The 18,432-nt window shown below is 42.5% G+C and overlaps 2 long non-coding RNA genes across 2 annotated transcripts in view; one reads left to right on the top strand and one right to left on the bottom strand.

The window, feature by feature from the left end:
* Window positions 1-4,511: 4,511 nt before the first annotated feature.
* LOC138758791 (uncharacterized) lies at window positions 4,512-16,461 on the bottom strand. Its single transcript, XR_011354446.1, has 2 exons — window positions 16,380-16,461; window positions 4,512-4,658 (listed from the first exon to the last, which is right to left on the bottom strand). It is a non-coding gene; the product is annotated as an uncharacterized lncRNA (long non-coding RNA).
* Window positions 4,604-18,432, top strand: part of LOC138758792 (uncharacterized) — a 30,566-nt gene continuing 16,737 nt past the window's right edge. Inside the window, exon 1 of the long non-coding RNA XR_011354447.1 lies at window positions 4,604-4,717. This is a non-coding gene — a long non-coding RNA (uncharacterized lncRNA). The remainder of the gene's footprint in view (window positions 4,718-18,432) is intronic.

Below are 18,432 nucleotides of genomic sequence, written 5' to 3'. Positions count from 1 at the left end.
TCCACTTAATACTCTGGCACACATTTTATTCACTTTTTAAAAATTATTACACAGAAATATAATGAATTTTTCAGAAAACCCAATAAAGTTAAAGGATGTTCTCTCTTTAAATGCACAAGGCCCCCAATATGTTTAAAAGGAGAGCAGAATCTGGGACCAGTGAGTGTAAACAGCCTATTGGAAATGGAACTCCAGTGAGTTAAAAGGGATGCAGGAATTGAGATAAAAACACAGAAATGCTGGAGGAACTCAAGAGGTCTTGCAGCATCCATAGGAGGTAAATGTATATAACCCACATTTCAGACTTGAAAGGCTCAGACCCGAAACGTTGGTTATATATTTTTACCTCCTATGGATGCTGTGAGATCTGCTGACTTCCTCCAGCATTTGTGTTTTTACTACAATCACAGCATCTACAGATTTTCATGTTTCACTGCAGGAACTGGGATCCCTGTGTGTTTAAGGGTAGGTGCTTAGTGCCCTGAATTACCAGAGGGATAATGCAAGGAGAAGATGGGATGATGTCCCCCTTGCTTTAATGCCTGAATTCAATGAAGATGAATGCAGTCCACAGACAATTCTCGAGGGGCATGCCTGAAGAATGAGTAGGACTTTACCGCAGGCATCAGTCCATTTAACTGGCCACATCACTTGAAGAAAAAGCTTCTTTTTATAAATAGTGATGCACACTGCAGCTGTGCAGTGAAGAATTATAGATTCACACTGCTGCACATTTGCTATTTTATTGTCAGGAAGGTGCTCAGACTACTGCATGTGGCATTTAAGTAGTGTGAAAATGAGATTGTAATATATGCTAATTATGCACTTGGCATAATAACAAAATGCTTGTTGGCTCGAAGGTCCTCAGAGCATAAAACAATGACAAGTTGAAGCAGCAGTACGAATGTGAGGGAGAAGACAAGAAGTCACAAGTTTACTTTACAGACATGGAATCAGTCTTTATTCTCGGTCAAATTCTATATTTTCAAATAAAGGGGCTTCTTGGCTGCAAAATGCTCTCTGATTCAATGTCATTATCCAATTTATAATTAGCAAGACAGAATCAGAATCAAAATTTATTGTCATGAACAAGTCATGAAATTCATTCTTTTGCGCTCTCCGTCTTGAGAAGGAGTCTCTCTGTCTCACTCACCTGCTTTCAGCGAGAATGTACCTGACAAAATTGCTCAACATAGAATCAGAAGGACTCCATGGGCTAAATATTTTCTGCTCCATTAAGAATCTATGTTGAAGCTATCTTATTGACCAAGAGCTTTATCACCTGGTGCCTCCATTGTCTACATGAACTTTGGCAAGGCCAAAGTTGGTCCAGAGTTTTGAGTACATGGATCCAGGGTAAGCTGGATACAAAATTGGCTTCATGGCTGGAGGTAAAGGATAATAGTGGAGGTTTCCTTTTCAGATTGGTGCCCTGTCATTTGTATAGCGCTGCAGGTTTTCACACTAGATCTTCGTTTTTTTGTCATGTATATTAATGATTGGAAGAGAATATGATTGTAGTATGATAAGTATGATTGCAGGTGACACTAAAATTGGTGTTATAGTAGACAGTTGCAACAGGATCTAGATCAATGGGGAAAGTGGGCAAGGGTATGGTTAATAGCATTTAGCTCAGGCAAGTGGGAAGTGATAAATTTTGGGAAGTTGAGCCAGGCCAGGGCATACACAGTGAATGGCAGGGCCCTGGGGATTGTTATTGAACAGGAGGACCTTGAAGTTCAAGTACATAGTTCCCTGAAAGTGGCAAAAAACAGTGGTAAAGAAGGCATTATAATGTTTCTTTTCATTGTAATAAAGGAACTTGGATTCTTTTAAAACAACTAAACTTTATTAGCTAAAGTACACAAGACTGTGTGGAGGCAGCCATCTTGAATCCAACCCAAGCTGCGACAAACTAGTCTCTGATTCCCTCTAGTGGTCAGGAAGATCACTAACACTCTATCATTACAGAGATATGGTATGCTTGCCTTCAATGGCTAAGGTAACAAGTAAAGGAGTTGAGATGCAATCCACCAAATTGTTGGTTATACTGCACAATCCCATTCCCAAATCCAGGGGATTTCTTTTTTTAATTTAAAAATACAGAACGGTAACAGGCCTTTCTGGTCCACTAACCTGCTGCCCAATTACACCCAATTGACCTGTAGCCTTGGTATGTTTTGAAAGACAGGAGGAAACTGGAGCACCTGGAAAAAAAACCCAGACAGACATAGGGAGAATGGACAAACTCCAAACAGACAGTGCTGGATTAGAACTCCAGAGAAATAAATGCCAGGGAGCAGTGGCAAGGTAAACTATCCTCTGAAGTAATTAGTTTTTTTTTGATTAATTGGTTGGGATGTTAACACTCATGTCCAATGTACCTTTTAATAACACTACTTAATTTGCACTGCTGACAGAATTAGTAATTGCAATGATGAAAACAAAATAATGCAATAAAGAAATATTTCATTAAAATTCCCATGGACTAATTAGTTTTTGCTAATTTATATGTGGGTCATTAATACCCTTCATTTAACTGGTAACAAACTTTATTGGTGAATCTCCTGCTAATGTATGCTACAGGCAGTCCCCAGGTTGAAAACAACTGATTTACAAACAACCCGTAATTACAACCAACAAGCCGGCCAGATGGAGAATGACATCTCCTTCCGGTTCAAATGATGCTCGCTTTCCATTGACTCACTGCAGGTGATATATTAATATAGTCTATTATTTGGAGTAATATTACTCACTTCCCTCATTGGAGTATAAGCAGGAGTCAGAAGCTGGAGAAAAGTTGATTGTCAGGTGGCTGGTGACGTGCCTCCGCTGCTAGGCTATGCCGCAAGTGGCCTGGGCCAAGCAGCGGACATGTGAAGGGATAAGCAGCCTGGTGGAGGGGAGGGAGGGGAGGGTGGAGAAGAAGCAGCAGCAGGGTGCACCATCATGATGCCTCCATAACTGTCATGGCTTGGCATTGGGCCACCTCTCAGCTCCGCAAAATGGCAACCCGGCCTTAAAGTGTGTTTGCACCACCAAGGAGGGATATCAATGGGTGTGATTTACTTTGCATCTGGCCTTGGATTTGAGTGCATATTTTAAAGAAAGCAGCAAAACATCATCTGCAATTGCTAGCAACTCTAAACCTCCCCATTGCATTATAAAAGCGACACTCACTCAATCTTTCAACCTGGTTCAACAAGACTGATTTAACCAAAGTCTATGATTCCCAGGTTGAGCATTTGTGCTTCCATTTGTCCTATTTATCATTTCCTATCACTAAATCTCCTTTATGTCTCATTGGAAAATCTAAACTATTGATGAACTTTAAGGTGGAGGGGGGTTGCAGTGATTGATTGTTTGTGGGGACATTTGAATGTGTGGGTGATGTGTGTGTGTGTGTATATATATATAATATGGCCAAAGCTGGCACAACAAATTGTGCTATTTAAAGAAAAAGCAATCTGCCACATGATGAATATTAAAGCCACGCTGATAAATAAAGGATGCAAAGTCTATTTATGTGTGGGTGGACACTGGCTGTTGCTTTTTAGCACTTCATAGCTAAAAAGAAATCAATTAAATTCATTCAGTATTCTGTTGACAACATCTGCATTTTAGATGTTTAGTATATCATTTAAATTTTAATGGACAACAGTCTAGATTGAAAAAAATTATAAGTAATCTTACAAAGATACGTGACTACACTTCAAAACTACTTTATTGGCTATATAGTACCATGAAGTACATAGAAGTTAAGAAAAGTCCTTGTAAATCAATGACGTGATATTTTGCTCTAAAATTAGATGACATTCACCTATCTGTTCTTTCAGCAAGAACAGTGTCCTATTTATAGTCAGCAGACTAAAATTTCCTTTCATTGTAGATTGAAAAATGATGCAAAAGTCTGCACTAATAATGAGACTTCACTCTCTAATCCATGCAAGTTACAATCACCTTTTGAGTGCAAAAGCTCAAACTGTTGTCACATACTAACAACACATGATATTCTGCACAAATATGAGGCAAAGAAATGTTTATCACACAAACTAATATCAGATGTTATGATTTATCTTCTAGTTTGAGGTATGTGCTATCTGCTCTCTGAATAATGTTTGCTGGTGTTCTCTATTGTGCTCCCATACAACAGGGAACATTATACTTGTTCATCTCATTCCACTCTACAGAGACCAAGAATGTTTATATGCATCTAACATTCTTTCTGTTGATAATGAGCACTGGCAGCCAATTGATCATGGAAACACAACCTCCTCCTCTGTACTCAGGTACAATTTAAGGTAAGAGTGAGAAGATAGCCACTGGGAAGGTGAGGTGATTTTGATTCAATCAAGCATTGGGACAATTTGTAGCATCACCATCAGAGAAGCTGAACTCTGATTTGTCAAGGTGACACTAGCGGAAATATTTCTGATCTATTTGGCCATCTAAGTGCTGTTTTCTGATTATCTAACAAGGGACATTACTTAAACACTAGCAAGGACATAACATCAAGAGAAAAGCATAACTTTATATTGGAAGATTCAGCCACAATTCTCCCCAGTACTGACACATGATGACTCTCCAATCTTGGTAGGAAACAGCAGATGCTGGAGCAAAAAACAAGCTGCAAGCCAACTCAGCAGGTCCGGCAGCATCTGTGGAGGGAATGAGACTCTGAATCAGGACTGAGTGCTGAGGAAGAGAGTCTGTAGAGGTAGGTGATGGGGGTAAAGTAGGTCATTTCTCCATTAATGTATCTGCTCCAGATGTGACAACACCCTTGCTCCACACTGCCTCACACTGTCACTGTCCATTGTGGGGGAGTGTTCCAGATTTTCACTTTGGTCCAACTCCTGTCTTGCTCAAGGTTTGCTGATCAGGGGAAATAGGTAGTTTTTGTATAGTACCCCAATGCCTTATCAATCACAGCAATAAGATGCAACCTGTGCTCTGATTGTAATACTTTGAATGTAAGCTTCAAGAATTTCTCCTTAAAAAGGCAGCAGCAAACATCCAGCACTTTCAACAGGTGGATAGAGAAAGGTTGATGGCAAAACTTGCCTTGGATATGTCCATTACAGCTCACACTGATACCTCAGTGAAACATCAGCCAATCTATCAATTTGATTTAAATCAACGAAGGCTGCCATCATAATGCAATATGAGATCATGTAGTGATTAATCCTTGATGTTCTTGACACCCCTGCCTCACTTCTAGAGTGAATTGGGTAAGGTGGAATCTTCGCTGATTTAAATCAGATTGATTGATTGGGCTGATATTTCACTGAGGTATCAGTGTGAGCTGTAATGGACATATCCAAGGCAAGTTTTGACATCAACGTTTCTCTATCCACCTGCTGAAACTGTTGGAATGTTTAGTGCATAACTGTCTTTTTTAAGGAAAAATTCCTGAAGCTTATTCTCAGCGGAACATCACCATCAAGTCAGATATGACAGTGTGTTGTAGGCACTGCATAAAATAACCCACATTCATTTGTTGAAGGTCACACAGATCATTTAGAGCAGCGAAGACCTTTAATTTGCATTATTCTGACTAACCTGATCTAATGCTCATTTATTCTCCTCCCCTGCGCCCACCCACCCCGTGCTTCGGACAGTGTGTTTGCACAGAAAGTGTGCAGTTTCAGACGAGTTTACATGTGGACATTGATGATGTCTAAAAGGGTCAAAATTTATAAGACTTTAACAAAAACGTACACAAGGGCTCGGATTAGTTTTTCTGATGCAAGGTAATTAAAGAATTCTTTTTCATCAGCTAGTCATCATTTGAGACAAATTATTTTTATGGTAAATTTGGCAGTGAAGCCAAAGCACAAACTGCTCGAGGAATTTAGTGATCAAAGGAGAAGGGGGAAATTGTTACCATTTCCAGTTGGGATCCTGCATTGAAACCTAGTCAGGGATGAATGATCTTGACTTGAAACATTGACAATTCTTTTTCCGCTGGCTACCCATCTATGCTGCCCAACCCATTGAGTTTGTCAGCAGCTTGTTTTATTGTTCCAGATTCCAGCACCTTGAATATCTTGGATCTCTGAATGGGCTTAGGCAGTATCTATATATTTTTTACATTCACTTTCCATGAATTGAAATATAGCTTCTCTGACACTGCAGCACTCCAAAGGGACTGCAATGAAATGCCAGCAAGATTTCTCCCCATTAAATATTAAGTGGATGGTAAGTCAGAGCCCGTCATGGGCTCCAACCACACCTCCATCGAAGACATCTATGTCAGGTGCTGCCTCAGGAAGACAGCCAATATCATAAATGACCACTCCCCCAAATTACACAGATCACAACTTCATCTCGCTGATACCTTCAGGAAGAAAGTTTAGAAGCTTGAAGTTCAGTACTTTAGGTTCCAGAACAGCTTTTTTTTCCAATGACTGAGAGGGTCTTACTACCCTAACCATAAACTATACCTGGTTTCGCTATTGAAATGCCACTTTTTTTTCTTGCACTAACTGTGAATATTTATTATCTATCTTTTCTATATGCTCCCCCTCCACTATCAGACTCCTAAACAACAAACTCAATCAGAGACTCATTTAAGGACTCTTATTTTGCACATTATTTATTGTGTAGTGTGCGCGCTACATTAAGTGTGGAGTAAGAATCGCACACACAGTCGAGTTGTGGTCAAAGACTGATTTATTGTTCTGCCAGTTCTGTTTATATTCACTCCCTGCCTCTGAAGACAGAAATGATGTCATTGCAGCGTCGGCCTCCGACTGGCTGGCATTCCCGCTGTTTCCAACCTTGCAGGAGGTCACGCAGGATGACAGCCGTTGGTCCCTGTGGGGACTTTGCAATTGCTGTGTTCTCTGGCCATTTTGTGAGCCCCACCCCCCCCCCCCACCAGAACCAGCGATCAGAGTGCCCACTCGTCAAACCCATTATGCCTGACGACTCTTACGACGCTTTGTAAGGCCATTGGAGGGGTACCCCAGTGCGCTCCCCATCACTCAAAAATATATTTGCAGGTGTGCCATAAGTTCGCATAGAGGTGCTATTTGCTGCCCTCAGTGACAGGCCTGGCTTGGCGTTCTGGGATTCATAGGCCGTGGGGGGGGGGAAGACAATTATTTCAGCACCGCCTTCCCGACAGAGTCCCACACTTGGAGGAGGCTGTCGCGTTGGCCAACTGCCGCAGCCATTAACGACAGCTAGCCATAGCATTTCCTGGAAACACGCACCCCATCATTGATGGTAATAACAATATGGTTGGGTGGGGGGGTCCACTTGCCTCTCTGTCTTCTGTGGCCTTGTTGTCGGCTGGAGTCGGGGTTTGGCAATCTGTTCCAAGTGCAACAGATGGGTGGCGTGCTCGCCCCATGGTGGACCAAAAGTGCGGGTTAGTATCTCTTTGAGGGCACCGTATTTGCCTTGCTCCGGAGGTTGCCGTAGAAAATCAATGACCTTTGCTGCAGTGTCCTGGTTGAGTGAGCTCACTACATAGTAGTAGCGGGTGTCGTCGGCATTGATCTGTCAAAGGTGGAATTGGGCCTTGGCCTGTTCAAATCACACATGCGGCTGCAAATCCAGAATGTCGGCAGCTTGAGCAAGACTGAGTGGAGAGCTGCTTGGTCCGTCATCTTTAGGTCCAACTGCCAGTTGGATCTCTCGGGGTCAGTGTGGAGTAAGAACAACACACACAGTCCAGTTGAGGTTGAAGACTGATTTATTGCTCTTCCAGCTGATCATATTCACTTCCTGCCTCTGATGACAGGAGTGACATCACCGCAGTGCCAGCCTCTGACTGGTCGGCGTTCCCACCATCGCCTGCTGTTTCCCACCCTGCGGGGCCCTCACAATCATCGCGTTCACCAATCATTTTGTGAGCTGGGTCGTGACTCAGTTCACAGACTGCTACAATTTAATATTTTCTGTATTGCATAGTTTGTTTGCACTTCCTTTTGTATACACATATTTTTCTTCTGTAGTTTTTTTTTATATACACTACCTAAAAGTAGAAAATCTGCCTGGGCCACAGGAAAAAAGGATTTCAGGGTTGGATGTGATATTATATATGTACTCTGACAAAAAATCTGAACTTTGAAATTTTCATTTATTTTATCCTTCTGTGGAAGGTTGATTTAGTGTCTGCTATTGCGTTTTTTTTTTAACAGAAGTACCTGCTTGGTTGCAGCAAGTAAGAATCTTGGTGCATATGTGCATGTACTTTTGTATATGTCAATAAACTCTTTATCATTAGCTCCCCACCATGACTACCACATCTCCATCGGGCACACAAAACTCAAAACGGTCAACCAGTTTACCTATCTCGGCTGCACCATTTCATCAGATGCAAGGATCGACAAAGAGATAGACAACAGACTCGCCAAACAAATAGCACCTTTGGAAGACTACACAAAAGAGTCTGGAAAAACAACCAACTGAAAAACCTCACAAAGATCAGTGTGTACAGAGCCGTTGCCATACCCACGCTCCTGTTTGGCTCCGAATCATGGGTCCTCTACCGGCACCACCTACAGCTCCTAGAACGCTTCCACCAGCGTTGTCTCCGCTCCATCCTCAACATCCATTGGAGCGCTTACACCCCTAACGTCGAAGTACTCGAGATGGCAGAGGTCGACAGCATCGAGTCCACGCTGCTGAAGATCCAGCTGCGCTGGGTGGGTCACGTCTCCAGAATGGAGGACCATCGCCTTCCCAAGATCGTGTTATATGGCGAGCTCTCCACTGGCCACCGTGACAGAGGTGCACCAAAGAAAAGGTACAAGGACTGCCTAAAGAAATCTCTTGGTGCCTGCCACATTGACCACCGCCAGTGGGCTGATATCGCCTCAAACCGTGCATCTTGGCGCCTCACAGTTCGGCGGGCAGCAACCTCCTTTGAAGAAGACTGCAGAGCCCACCTCACTGACAAAAGGCAAAGGAGGAAAAACCCAACACCCAACCCCAACCCACCAATTTTCCCCTGCAACCCCTGCAACTGTGTCTGCCTGTCCCGCATCGGACTTGTCAGCCACAAACGAGCCTGCAGCTGACGTGGACATTTACCCCCTCCATAAATCTTCGTCCGTGAAGCCAAGCCAAAGAAGAGATTAGCAAGTATTGCCACTGAGCTAAGAGCTGGCACTTAATTTAAAAACTTCATTTAAAGACCTTCATCAGTCTTCTATTCAATTGAAATTCATTATCTCTACTTGGAAATTGTTAATAGATTTGGCTGTCATTGTCACACAATGGCTTTTCAACAGCTACTTTTGTTTATTCAAAAAATTTACTACCTTGTGGGCTGAGAACAGCATTCCTTACAACTGTCACCTACACACTATTTGACTAAATGATCCTACAACTCTTAGAAATTAACTTCTTATTCATTTTCACACTCTTTGAATAATAAGAAAATAGGAGCATGATTAGCCCCATTCTAACCCTCTATATGTTTTGTTCTCTGCACTTTTCTTGGAGCTGTCTGAGGGCAAAGACCATGTCAGTGGTTCCTCTGTTTGCGCGAAAGCCGCACTGTGATTCTGGGAGAATATTCTCGGCGACACTAGGTATTATTCTATTTAGTAGAATCCTAGCGAAGATTTTGCCTGCAATGGAGAGCAACGTGATTCCCCTGTAGTTTGAGCAGTCTGATTTCTCGCCTTTGTTTTTGTACAGGGTGATGATGGTGGCATCACGAAGATCCTGAGGCAGTTTACCTTGGTCCCAACAAAGCTTGAAAAACTCATGCAGTTTGGCATGCAGAGTTTTGCCGCCAAAGCCTTCGACACCGTGAGCAGGAAAGGGCTTTGGCAAATACTAGAGCGCATCGGATGTCCCCCAAAGTTCCTCAACATGATTATCCAACTGCACGAAAAACAACAAGGTCGGGTCAGATACAGCAATGAGCTCTCTGAACCCTTCTCCATTAACAATGGCGTGAAGCAAGGCTGTGTTCTCGCACCAACCCTCTTTTCAATCTTCTTCAGCATGATGCTGAACCAAGCCATGAAAGACCCCAACAATGAAGACGCTGTTTACATCCGGTACCGCACGGATGGCAGTCTCTTCAATCTGAGGCGCCTGCAAGCTCACACCAAGACAAAAGAGAAACTTGTCCGTGAACTACTCTTTGCAGATGATGCCGCTTTAGTTGCCCATTCAGAGCCAGCTCTTCAGCGCTTGACGTCCTGCTTTGCGGAAACTGCCAAAATGTTTGGCCTGGAAGTCAGCCTGAAGAAAACTGAGGTCCTCCATCAGCCAGCTCCCCACCATGACTACCAGCCCCCCCACATCTCCATCGGGCACACAAAACTCAAAACGGTCAACCAGTTTACCTATCTCGGCTGCACCATTTCTTCAGATGCAAGGATCGACAATGAGATAGACAACAGACTCGCCAAGGCAAATAGCGCCTTTGGAAGACTACACAAAAGAGTCTGGAAAAACAACCAACTGAAAAACCTCACAAAGATAAGCGTATACAGAGCCGTTGTCATACCCACACTCCTGTTCGGCTCCGAATCATGGGTCCTCTACCGGCACCACCTACAGCTCCTAGAACGCTTCCACCAGCGTTGTCTCCGCTCCATCCTCAACATCCATTGGAGCGCTTACACCCCTAACGTCGAAGTACTCGAGATGGCAGAGGTCGACAGCATCGAGTCCACGCTGCTGAAGATCCAGCTGCGCTGGATGGGTCACGTCTCCAGAATGGAGGACCATCGCCTTCCCAAGATCGTATTATATGGCGAGCTCTCCACTGGCCACCGTGACAGAGGTGCACCAAAGAAAAGGTACAAGGACTGCCTAAAGAAGTCACTTGGTGCCTGCCACATTGACCACCGCCAGTGGGCTGATAGCGCCTCAAACCGTGCATCTTGGCGCCTCACAGTTTGGCGGGCAGCAACCTCCTTTGAAGAAGACCGCAGAGCCCGCCTCACTGACAAAAGGCAAAGGAGGAAAAACCCAACACCCAACCCCAACCAACCAATTTTCCCTTGCAACCGCTGCAATCGTGTCTGCCTGTCCCGCATCGGACTTGTGAGCCACAAACGAGCCTGCAGCTGACGTGGACTTTTTACCCCCTCCATAAATCTTCGTCCGCGAAGCCAAGCCAAAGAAGAACCCTCTATATGGTGATAGCCAGTGTGCCCTACTCCTCCTCTTCTATACTATTTTCCTATAAATTCTCCATCTCCTAATCCTTCAAAAATTAATAATTCCTCCAGACCATAAGACATGAGAACAGAATTAATCCCATAGAGTCCTGCTTCACCATTCAAATCATGGCTCATGTATTTTTCTTTCTCCTCATGATCTTTGACACCTTTACGCATCAAGACCCTATCAGCCTCCATTGACTCCACAGCCACCTATGGCAATGAATTCCACAGATTCATCACCCTCTAGCTGAAGAAGTGTCTCCTCATCTTTGTTCTTATTTCTATAAATACCCCCAATAACCTAGCATCCACAACCCTCTGGGATAAAGCATTCCAAAGATTCACCACCCTTTGCAATACTTCTATACCTCTCTGTCTGTAACTGATTGCTGTCTAACCTTGCAATGTCCTCTCATTTGGGATTCTCCCACCAGTGGAAACATGACACAAAATATGTCTTTTTGTGGCAGATTACAGTGCAAATATTGCTATAAAATTACATTTACAAATAAATTTGTTCAAAAATAAGAGAAAGTGAGATAGTGCCTATGATTAATAGTCAGTTCAGACATCTGATGGTGGAAGGGAGAAAGTTGTTTTTATGCCACGCTAGGTGTTCATCTTTAGGCTCCTGTACCTCCTTCCTGATGGTAGCACAGTGAAGAGGGCATGGCCTGAGTGGTGGGGGTCCTTGAGGATAGAGGCTGCTTTCCTGAGACACAACTTCTTGCAGATACCCTCGATGGAGTGGACACTCGATGGAGGGGTGACTGAGTTCACCTCTCTGTCGTCTTTTCCTGTCCTGTACATTGGCTCCTCCATACCAGCAAGGCCGGTGGCAAACTATTTTGTGCCCTAAGCAAGGCCAACTAATTGCACCCCCCAAAAAAATTGCCTTCAATTTTCAAAACCATAAAAAAGGAAACCACTAAATTTACTTTAAATTTCAAGAAAGAATAAGGCAAAATTACTGACCTAGATTTTCACAAACTTTGTACCTCTATTATATTTAACATAATATAAAATATATTAGCATAAAAATATTTTGTATTAACAGTTAACAAAAGATAAAAACAAGAGTGTATAAAATGCAAAAGACAGCACTAAAAAACAAACCTAATAATGAAGCAATTAATTTAAAATATAATAATGTACCTTTTATCAACAAGTATTGAAACTACTCACATTGACCTGACTACTCAAAATGATAGCATTTATCTGCTGTCAAACCCAAGCTTCCTGAAATTTAATAGAGACATGTTGTGTTGCGAGTGTGTGGGTGCTGTGCAGGCTCAACACAGATATCTATTTATAAACCAATTACACAACAAATACATGAGCATGAAGAAACTGATGGGGGAAGGCAGGCTCTATCGAGCTAATGCTCGATAGCAAGGCAGACATGATCACTCGTGGTGGTCGTGAGGAAAGTGGGAAAAGATACTATACATTTTTAATTGTGTGTGTGGCCACCACATATAATAAATAAAACACAAGTTGGTTCTTTATTTATATATTTTATCTGTAATAATCTTTTATGAACTTTCTTTAAAATATTAATATTATGTGCCAAAGGATCCCCCTGAATTCTCTTTACAATATCAATATTCTTTAACAAGGCATATTGCCTGTACCAGAGGAAGTAAACCCCCTCAAAATCATTGGACCATGCCAACTGGCCCACCTAATCCTCTACACTCCACTCCCCTCCCCTCCCCTCCCCCATCTCCTCTCTCTTTCTCTCTCCTCTCCCCTCCCCACTCCCAGCCACTCTCCTCTCTCTTTCTCTTCCCCCCCCCCTCTATTCTGGCCTATCTTCAAAGTACTCTATTCGACGTTAACTGAAGCACTGCGGTCACTACTGTTCATGACAAAACTACATGCTTGCGCATAGCTGCACTAAGCATTCCCCCATCTGTGGGCCCACTGCGCATATGCCTGCCTGCCCTGGGACTCAAATCCGTCACGCATGCTGGAAAAAATAAAGATGGCCATGCCCAGCCAGCCAACGGACCTCAGGATGCCAACTAATAAAGTAACATTTTTCACATTTGGCCTCTACACACAGGATGTCTGGCCATCCTGACTTACGTCCCTCTAAGATCTGTGCCCTAGGCATCTGCCTAGTTCCCTTAGTTGTAGCGCCAGCCCTGCCTGCCAGATAGTGATGCCATCAGTCAGAATGGTCTCCACTGCACACCTGCAGAAATGTTAAAGTCTTTGCTGACATACCAAATCTCCTCAAACTCCTCGTATAGCAACTTCTAAGCCTTCTGCATGATTGCATCAACATGGCGACCAAAGGACAGATCCTCCCAATTGACACTTAAGAACTTGAAGTTCATTTACCCTGAGATTTCCCCAATGACTTCATGTGTTTCAATAAGATCACCCCTCAGTCTTCTAAACTTCAAAGATAGGGGTCCAATTTCATATTAATTTATTTTCGTTTCATTTTGTCATAGTTACTTTTGGACTTAATTTATGCAGATAGACCAGCCTATTTCCTACTTTCTATTAATTGCATGCAAAATTAAGAGAAATCAGATTTTTTATGTTCTAGCATTGAGGTTTCAGTAATCATTTTCCACAACATTTTCATTAAGCATGGAAAATTACATTCTTCAGTAAATGATCATAATTTGCACAGGTTTCAACAGTTGTCACACGATTTGTGTAATCAGAAAATGTTCTAATTTATGCGAAGTTTGTATATCACATGCTAATACATGCAAACATATGTTAATGATGACTCTCAATCAAAAGAGAAAAAAGTATTGTAAGTAAATTGTATGTAAAGTCTATGCTGAAATCCCATAAAAGGAAAGTGGGATATTTAATATTTTTAAACAAAGAAATTAATGCGTGGGTTACAGTGAGTAGAACAGTTGAAGAAGCAGAATGAGAGAAGGCAATGGACTGTGAGCAGCATGCAGTCTATTCCCATTGCTAGCAAAAATAAACTGTATTCTTTTGGCTCATCACCTTCTTGTGCACAATGATTACTTGGAGATCAGTATCAGTAGAAGCAAGCAGAGAAAGGATTCATTAATTTTCTGAAAGCTTTTTTGCTCTGCACTTCACTGGAAGGACCCTGATAGGAAAAAGAGAAGCAGGGTGGAGATGAGGATGGTTAGGCAAATAGTGCCTTTGGAAGACTACACAAAAGAGTCTGGAAAAAACAACCAACTGAAAAACTTCACAAAGATAAGCGTATACAGAGCCGTTGTCATACCCACACTCCTGTTCGGCTCCGAATCATGGGTCCTCTACCGGCATCACCTACGGCTCCTAGAACGCTTCCACCAGCGTTGTCTCCGCTCCATCCTCAACATTCATTGGAGTGACTTCATCACCAACATCGAAGTACTCGAGATGGCAGAGTCCGCAAGCATCGAATCCACGCTGCTGAAGATCAAACTGCGCTGGGTAGGTCACGTCTCCAGAATGGAGGACCATCGCCTTCCCAAGATCGTATTATATGGCGAGCTCTCCACTGGCCACCGAGACAGAGTTGCACCAAAGAAGAGGTACAAGGACTGCCTAAAGAAATCGCTTGGTGCCTGCCACATTGACCACCGCCAGTGGGCTGATATTGCCTCAAACCGTGCATCTTGGCGCCTCACAGTTCGGCGGGCAGCAACCTCCTTTGAAGAAGACCGCAGAGCCCACCTCACTGACAAAAGGCAAAGAAGGAAAAACCCAACACCCAACCCCAACCCACCAATTTTCCCTTGCAACTGCTGCAACCGTGTCTGCCTGTCCCGCATCAGACTTGTCAGCCACAAACAAGCCTGAGGCTGACGTGAACATTACCCCTCCATTAATCTTTGTCCGCCAAGCCAAGCCAAAGAAGAAGAAACATGTGCCAATATCAAGAGGCAAACTCCAATCTCTTCCATTCTACATCCAGGTTTTATAGTGTTTTCCCTTTATTAGGAGAAACAATGGTTTTGTTTTGCAGGGCTATATCTTCTGCCAGATGCAGACTTCATTTTCCTGAAAGCAATATTATTACAAGCAACATCTCTCACCCCAACCCATCAATCCTACTCCACTAAGTAGTACTACCCAAGATAAAAATAACCCTTCTGATTGAATGCCTGTACTTGGTCAAATTATGCTAAACTTTAAACTCTAGGTGACTCTTATGAACCTTAGAACATCAACCAACTTTTTGTCATGTTTTCAAGAGTGAGCCAAGCTAATTTCTACCCCATCGTACTTTCAGAATTGCAAGTTAAACCTACAGCTCCACAACAGAGAGAAGTTACAAATTCGCACAATGGTGAATTCTACATCACTCAAAAAGAAATAAGCCTCATTTAAATTATGAGGCAGTTTTATTTTTGTGGTCTGAGCATTAACCACATGGGAGCTACAATAAGATAATTGCAACATAAACTTTAGGGCCTATTTTCTTAGCTGAAAAACGTACAAATTGATAAGTTGGCGGAAAGTGAACCAGGAGCAATAGTGGCATACAAAGCAGAAGCACTGACAGAAAATTAATAATAACAGCACTTTGCAATAATCAAATGCAGCTATTAATGTGCAGCTACTGGACAAAGCTTCATTATAGCTGCAGTTAAGGCAATGAACCTGTGTATTCAAGTGAAGAGCTATACTAACGGTACTGTGAGCGAACAAAGTATAAAGCCACTGTCTTGTTATCCGTGGAACAGATGGGGCATTCGGTTGTTGAAGAATTAAACTGGTTGAAAGCAGGAATGATTTCACACCCACAGCTTTCATTACCTTTCAGTTGAAACGGCCCACACTTTGTCCATTGGGTATTGATGCCCTGCATGAGATCTGGACGACGCAATGCATTGTGTCACCGTTTGCGAGGGTGGATGAGGGAATTAGTATTTGTCGCGCCCACAACAAGATGATATGATGTGGGGGAGAGGGAGATTTATAAACAATGGGTGACATACCTTAAATAGCAGAACACTCTTCAGCCAGTGGCTTTATGGGAAAAATGGATGCCTGCATCTATGTAATCCAATGTAACCTCAATTTAAAGTGCCACTCAAATCTCACTTTCACTTTTAGGGCATGATTTTGTCCAGTGGATCTTGAATGCAATATTGAAACACAAAGACTGGAAACTTGAGCAAGCAATGAACAAATGGAGCAATTCAGTGGGTCAGGTGGCATCCAAGGGCAGAAAATGGTTATTCAATAGTAGCAGAACATCGAGCACCGCCACGTTGAACACTGGCATACCTCAGGGCTGAGTGCTCAGCCTACTTCTGTTCACAGTACTGACCCACGTGTGCATCGCCTGATCCATCTCCAACAGTGTCATGAAGTTTGCAGGTGACACAATAATTGGCCTCATCACCAACAGTGATGAGCCACATGACAGAGAAGAGGTGAAAAATCTCATATGGTGCAAGGGTAACAACCTGAGTCTCAATGTGAACAAGATTAAAGAAATGATCGTGGACTTCAGAAGGTCCAGGAACGACCTCTAAACATCAACAATCCTGTAGCAGATAGGGTGGAGAATATAGAACACTGCAGCCCAATACAGGCCCTTTGGCCCTCAATGTTGTGCTGACCCATATATTCCTAAATAAAAGTATTAAAGGCTCCCTACTCTGTAACCCTCTGCCTCCAGGCACATGTTGCTTCCTTTATCTTTTAGTAGCCCACCTTCATTCTCGTCATCCTTCTGTTATCACATATGCATAAAATGCTTTAATCCTATATGACAAGGCCTTCTCATGCCCCCTTTGAGCTCTCTTAAGTCCTTTCTTAGAGAATACAAAGTTCTTTGTTGTTCACTTAACTAGTATCCTATCGTGGACACTCAACATCTCCTCACTTGTCAGGAAGGCACAACAGCAACTGCACTTCCTGAGAAGTCTGAAGCGGCAAGACTACCAGCCACCATTATGTCAACCTTCTTCTCTACAGTAACCTTGGTAAAGTTGCTTCAGAGAAATGGATTGGAGGTCAATCAACAGGATCACAAGAGTGGTAGAGAGGATCACTGGAGTCTCGCTCCCCACTATTGCCATGATCTTCCAGGATCATAGTCTGAGGAGGGTATGCAAAATCATTGAGGACCCCTTCCACATAGCATCGCTCAGCTACTCCTGTTGGAGAAGAGATACAGGAGTATCAGTGCCAGCACCACAAGGGCGAAGAACAACTTCTCCCGATGGGCAGTGAAAATGCTGAATAACCAAAGGAAATGTTCACACTAACCACCTGAGATTCTCATGTTCATGAAACAATATTAATTAATTTATTTCTATCATTTAAATTCTTGTCACTCGTATGTATTGTCTGTCTGTATGTGTGTTATGTCTGGATGTGTTTCTGCACGTTTTGCACCAAGGACCGGAGAATGCTGTTTTTTGGGTTGTACTTGTACAATGAGATTTTACTTGATTTTTTTTAAAAAATTTATTTTTCACACTATGAACCATATTGACCAAAATACACATAAACATTTCCCTCTTGAATATGCACAGTATTTTCTCCCCTTTTTCCCCCCCTCCCTTCCCTCCCTCCTTCACCCCCCTCCCCACCCACTAAACATTCAACATATACAATACATTAAACACATTAAACATTGTCATCATACAATGAAAATAAACAAGAAAATTGTGTCATCTACTTTTACACACTGGGTCAGTTCATTTCGTCTTCTTCTCATTCTGTCATTTTAGGTGGTGGAGGACCGCGGTAGGACCTCTCTGTTGTGTTCCATGTACGTTTCCCAAATTTGTTCAAATACTGTAATGTTATTTCTTAAATTATATGTTATTTTTTCCAATGGAATATATTTATTCATTTCTATGTACCATGGCTGTATTCTCAGGCTATCTTCTGATTTCCAGGTTGACATTATACATTTTTTTGCTGCAGCTAAGGCTATCATAATAAATCATTTTTGTGCTTCATCCAAATCGAGGCTTAGAAGAAAGATCTCTGGATTTTTTGGTATGTTGCTTTTTGTGATTTTATTTCATACCTGATTTAGATCTTCCCAAAACTTTTCCACTTTCTCACATGCCCAAATTGCATGTACTGTTGTTCCCATTTCCTTCTTACAGCAAAAACATCTGTCTGATACTGTTGGGTCCCATTTATTTTACTTTTGGGGCGTGGTGTATAGCCTGTGTAACCAATTATATTGTATCATGCGTAACCTCGTGTTTATTGTATTTCTCATAGTTCTGGAGCATAGCTTTTCCCATGTTTCATTCTTTATCTTTATATTTAGATCTTGTTCCCACTTTTGTTTGGGTTTACAGCTTATTTC

This window comes from Narcine bancroftii, chromosome 3 (assembly GCF_036971445.1).
Source record: "Narcine bancroftii isolate sNarBan1 chromosome 3, sNarBan1.hap1, whole genome shotgun sequence".
NCBI lineage: Eukaryota > Metazoa > Chordata > Chondrichthyes > Torpediniformes > Narcinidae > Narcine > Narcine bancroftii.
This window is presented reverse-complemented; position numbering and strand designations above follow the sequence as displayed.